Raw genomic sequence first — 6,357 nt, 5'->3', positions numbered from 1 at the left:
GAATGACATCACGGCGAATGCAACCGATGCTGTCTCAATACTTTAAATCAAAAGCCATCAAAACCAAATTTTAAACTGTCTGCTGTAATAATTGCCTTTATACCTCAGTGGTTAGAGCACTGGTCTTGTAAACCAGGGGTCGTGAGTTCAAATTTCACTAGAGGCTCTATTTTTTTTTATTAGCAAACATAATTTACTACTAACAAATATGAATTATTTTTGACTTCCAGACAAAGTTGATCAAATTACGAACAGCTTCACCTTGTTAACTATGGCTAATCAAACATCAAACATATTTTATTAACCAATTATTATACTATCAAAATTATTATCGACTTTATTTATTTTTAAATAAAGTTGATCATTTTACAAACAACGTAAACCTGTCAAATCACGGAGGAATGAAAATATGTAAATACAACAGATGCTCTCTCGACACTTTACATACTGTTGTTAACAAAATCGAATATAAAAATTGCGTTGCTGGAAGTTGTCTCTCTAGCTTAGTGGTTAGAGCACTGGTTTTGTAAACCAGGGGTCGTGAGTTCAAATCTCACTAAGTACTTTATTTTTTTTATCATAAAATATATTTAATTAACCTTTACATTTTATTAGGAAACATTATTTACTAACAAATATTAATTATTTTTGACTTCCAGACAAATTTTATCAAATTACGAACAGATTCACTTTGCGAACTATGGCTAATCAAACATATTTTATTGACCAATTATTATACTATCAAAATTATTATCGACTTTATTATCAAAATCGAATTTAAAATTGCCTCTATAGCTCAGTGGTTAGAGCACTGGTCTTGTAAACCAGGGGTCGTGAGTTCAAATCTCACTAGAGGCTTCTTGTTGAATAATCAAATGTATTTTATATTTTATTAACATTTTTATTAACCATTTTATCAATGTCATAATATGCTCGTAATGTAAAACTTTGTGCTCTGAAACCGAATGATGAATTACACATTGTGCATATACACGGATAAGGAGTGAGTTTACGAAATTGTTTTTTAAATTTCTTCTTTAAAAGCCAATATATAATCAAAATAAAATTCATTCCAGATACGACGTCACTAAACAACTGGCATTCAGCCGGCCCTAATGAAGTCTATACAGCTTGTAGAAGAGACGCCACATTCCCAATGCTTCTTTCTTATCAGTCATAAAATGATTGGCCATGGGCCTATTTCAGACGCATACATCCTTTGTGTGTATATTTTATAAGAGTTATTGCCATCTTTCTATACCGATCATTAACCTTATTTTAATTTCTTCTTTCTTCGTTCCTCACATTCTATTTGATTGATATTCTAGATAAACCATCTTCTTTCACCTGTTTGATTTGTTTTCCTCATATTTGCCTTGGGACATCAATTTGCTGCACCACCTACGACAAATTCATATTAGCCATATAAGACCTATAGCTGAGTATGGCTGTCCTGTATGGCACTCAGGCTTAACTGTGGCACAATCCATGGAGCTTGAATCTATTCAGAAGGGAGCATGTAGAATCGTCCTTGGTCAAACCTTTTTTTTCTTATGATCAAGCAATTAATTTACTTAACCTTCAACAATTGGATAAAAGAAGAGAATATACTACTTATGTTTGCAAAAAATCTGAATACAATTATCCCTAATGCACTGCCCCAAAAGAGAGTGAAACATGTAGGAGAATACTTAGGAATTCCAATATGCAAAGTGAAATATATTGCAATACTGAAAGATTCAAAAACTCTTGTTTTCCAGCATTGTGTAAATTAATTAACATCTTATACACATCTAGATGTGTATAAGAATAATATATACATGTATATATAAATTTAAATATATATATATATTGTTGTCAATGTAATGTTTGTTGTTTTTGTCCTTGTGTGAATTGGCTTTCCTTATGTAAATGTCTTAATGTTTGTTTTCCTCGTGTTGTCCTTTTCTTAATGTACGTTTAGATGTTTTTCTTTTTGTCATAATGCTAATTGTTTTTGGTGTGAATACTATGCTAATGTCTTTTTGTTTGTCCTTTTCCGAATGTACGTTTTGTCGTGATTCTAATTTTTTCTGATTTTTTTTTCTCCTTGGTCAGTCCATTTTCTCAGTGTTTTTATTTTCTCGCTTGTTTTAATTTTTTTGATATTTAATGATATTTTATCTTTTAATAATCTTGTATTTTGTACATTTTGTAAATCTACTCGCAATTCAGTTATATTTTACTGCTATGAGTTTTGATAATAAAAAAAGAATGAATGAATGAATTTGCTGACTCGTTGCTTTTGTTTTCTCTTCTGTTAATTGTTTGTCATTAAATCGTTGCTGAAGATCACCTTTCCTGGTTGTGTCATTAGCATACATCAAACATCAGGGGCAGATCCAAAGATGTCCAAATAGGGGGGGGGGGGGGGGGGGGGGGGTGGCGATGGAGAAACAACACTAACCAGAGTATGGTCGAAGCGGTCGCGAGCCAAAGCGGCCTCGCTCAAAATGTATGGAACGCCAGTAGCGCTATACCAATTGAGATACGGTATAGCGTTGGTCAATTGTTCATATCGTATTCGTCAATTCTAGCATTAAACTATATTGAAAATTCAATATGTTTCATTCTGTTTTATGTAAAGAGAAATCAATGTATAATTTTCAGACCGTTTCAGACATGTACTATACTAAACTAGGCCTATATAAAAAGTGGAATATTTTCTTTATTTTGGTTTCTCGCAGACTTCTTGGGCCCTGGTTAATTATAGATCGATTTGTTTTGCCCCTGTTAATTAACAGATCGAAACACGTTTCTACGGACATTACTTATGACATAACATTGAATTAAATTGAAATTTATTATATGAAAAAAGTTCGGATTGTTAAGTTGCAACAAACATTTCTCTACGGACATTATTAATTTATGTATAATGAAGTGATATTTTATATTTCTTTCAGGACACAAACGGGTTTAAACATTGGACCTACCAATACTAATTTAAAATGTAATAAAATGTTAATGAACGTGAATAACATAGGCCTAGGTCTACACTTGGTGGTAGTGTTGATGTTTCAATGTACAGTGCCTGTTCATGTGTTTCAACTTTTCAAACAACACTTGCCAGATGTGGAGACATTGAAGTTAACCCTGGTCCAAGTTCCAACCTAACAGATCAACGTTTTACTAACTCTACAAGCTCTTCCACTCCAGGTAACAAACCCACACCACACTTCTACTATCAAAATATTAGAAGTATAAAAAACGAAATGGACATATTCAATTCTGAATTTCAAGGTCATCTTTTGAATAATTCATTTGATTTTGTCGGCTTCTCTGAAACCTGGTTAAATTCTAATATATCTGACTCAGAACTTTATTGCCCTGGTTTCACTTTGCATAGGAAAGACAGAAATTATGGAAGGCGTGGTGGTGGTGTTATGTTATTAACTTCAAATAAATTTAAGTCACGGCGGTTGGATCATCTGGAACATGCAGACCTGGAATTGTTATGGGTTGAAGTTAAGTTTAGTAAAAGCAAAATAGTCCTCATTGGAATTGTCTACAGAGCACCAAATTGCGGTAGAGATAGTGTACTTAAAATTGCTCAGTCAGTTGAGGACGCAATATCATATCCTCGTCATCAACTAATACTGGTAGGGGATGTTAATCTTCCCAATATTACATGGACAAGTGACGGGACTGGATCAGCTCCCATGAACTCTATTGGTGAACATTTTATAGACAGTTTATTAAATGGTTTTAATTTATTTCAATGTGATATGAAGCCAACGTGCAATACCCATATTCTAGATGTCATTTTATGCAATTCTAACGATCTTATTTACGACATTGTTGTTGGTCATGATATTTTTTCTTCTGATCATTCATCTCTCAAATTTACTTTTAATTTTCAAATAACTAATTATAAATTTCATAAAAAATCTAATAAATTTTATAATTTTAAAGCTATTAACGACAACGACCTCATAAGTCAGTTCGAAAGTATTCCTTTTGACATTATTAATAATGGTAATGATATTGATGAAAGTGTTACGTTATTTTATGATTTAATTGACGCTGCATTCCGTGACCTTGTCCCCATTAAGACATTCAGACGAAAAATGCCACCTTGGTTTGACAATGAGATTAGGACTGTGTTAAAACAAAAAGAACTTTTCTTTAGAATGTGGAAAAAATATAATTTAGTGCAATATAAAGAAGCTTTCAATTCTGCAAGGAAAACTTTTAAAACATTAACCAAAAATAAATATTCTGTATATATTCGTTCACTTTCAGATAACGTGAGAACTAATCCAAAACGTTTCTGGACTTGGATGAAGACAAAAACCAAGTCATCTTCTTATCCCTCTGTAATGTCGTATGGGGACAGGGTCGCGGAAACTGCTAAAGAAAAATCTATTATTTTCAATTCCTTTTTTCATTCTGTTTTTCAAAAAGATGTTTTTCCAATTACTGAACAGCATCTAGCTCTCCCTGAAGCTTCTCTTGGTATCTTGGCGTTACCAGTCATCCAGCCTGACTATGTTAATAAACTTCTAAGGTCGCTTAAAATTCATAAAGCAATTGGGTGTGATGAACTCAGTAACCATTATTTAAAGGTGTGTGCCAGGCCTTTATCAATTCCTATCTGTCATATCTTTAATAAATCACTGACTACAGGTAAGTTTCCTTTTGTTTGGAAACAATCAAACATTGTTCCTATTCACAAATCCCGTACTAAGAAGTCCGTGACTAATTATAGACCCATCTCGCTGCTGCCTACCATCTCTAAGTTGTTTGAAAAAATTATGTTCACTCATATTTGGTCTCATGTCTCTCCTGCGATCTCCCCTTGGTTTCGTTCCCGGTAGGTCATGCGAGACAAACCTAGCTTGACTCCTGACTACTGTGTATTTATGACTCCATTAATGACAAGGGGCAATGCGATATTATTTATACCGATTTTTCAAAAGCTTTTGATTTAGTTCTCCACAATTTACTTATTTTGAAATTAAGACAATATGGTTTTCATTTTAAACTTTTGTCATGGTTTAGAGATTTTTTAAATGGCAGGCAGCAGCGAGTTGTTATTGAAGGCGAGACATCGGGGTGGCTTCCGGTCAACTCCGGTGTCCCTCAAGGCTCCATTTTAGGGCCTCTTCTTTTTAACCTGTATGTGAATGATATTCCCTTTATATTTAAAAACTCAAAATGTCTTATGTTTGCAGATGACTTAAAAATTTTCCAAAAAGTGGAAAAATTAGATGACGCTGACAAGCTTCAATGAGACCTAGACAAACTGTGTTCTTGGTTGCACTTATGGGGTATGGTGTTGAACCCTAAGAAGTGCAATACCATGACCATCACTTTAAATAAAAACAAAATTAATTATATTTATTTATTTGATGACAATCCTATTAATAAGGTGCAGCATCATCGTGATCTCGGTATTTTGTTAGATTGTTCTCTCACATTTTCTTTTCACGTTGAAAGTCTTCTTAAAAAGTGCAATAGGCTGCTTGGGCTGATGTGGCGCAATTGTAAATACCTGGATACCCATTCTAAGATTCATCTCTACCTCACACTTATTCAGATTTCTGTTCTATTATTTTTACTTCATTCTCAAAAACTCAGGCCTCGCGCATTGAGCGTCTTCATTCCAAGTTTTTGCGCTACATCAGCCACAACCAGACCATTGAGAATAATTTAAACAATGACATTAAAAATACTTGCAATAACGATTATCAGTTTTCTATACTTTCACCTCTGTCCCGCAGATATCTTAAAGATCTTATTTTTCTATTTAAATGTATGTATTCCATTTGTGATTGTAATTTAGTTTCTTGTTTTGGCCTCCGTGTTCCTGTTCGTAATTTAAGAAATAACAATGTTTTTAATATTCCTTTTAGTAGAGTTAATGTTTTAAAAAAAGGGTTTATTAGTAGATTAAGTATATCTTATAATAACTTAGTTCAGGCCTATCCTAATATTGATATTTTTAATTTTGACTTGCCTACTTTTCGTCGTACTGTCTTGGATGTGATTAGTTAAGTGTTTTCTGTATCCTGTCTTGTGTACCATTCTGTATGTGGCGGATTTGTGTCTGCTGTTGATTTGGTAATTAAATAAATAAAAAAATTGTGTAGGTAATTAAATGCTCCCTATTATATTTTTAAACAACAAACACTACTTTCTATAAAATTACATTAACATGTGCATCATATTTCTCCAATTTATATTTTGTTTTATTCTGGGATCTGTTATACAGCAGCATTTGGTATTGTAAAAAATCGTTAATAAGCATTTTGTTGATATGCTGCATAAAACCACAAATGTATAAAAACCTAAAATACTCGCATACAGTAACTCTCG

The 6,357-nt window shown here is 32.9% G+C and overlaps 1 non-coding gene across 1 annotated transcript; it reads left to right on the top strand.

Annotated features, from left to right (window-relative positions):
• The first annotated feature begins 785 nt into the window (after nucleotides 1-785).
• Nucleotides 786-858, top strand: Trnat-ugu. Its single transcript has one exon. It is a non-coding gene; the product is annotated as a tRNA-Thr (tRNA).
• Nucleotides 859-6,357: the final 5,499 nt, after the last annotated feature.

This window comes from Anneissia japonica, unplaced genomic scaffold (genome assembly GCF_011630105.1).
Source record: "Anneissia japonica isolate Jap-2015-1 unplaced genomic scaffold, ASM1163010v1 scaffold4415_len418423_cov169, whole genome shotgun sequence".
Classification (NCBI taxonomy): domain Eukaryota; kingdom Metazoa; phylum Echinodermata; class Crinoidea; order Comatulida; family Comatulidae; genus Anneissia; species Anneissia japonica.
This window is presented reverse-complemented; position numbering and strand designations above follow the sequence as displayed.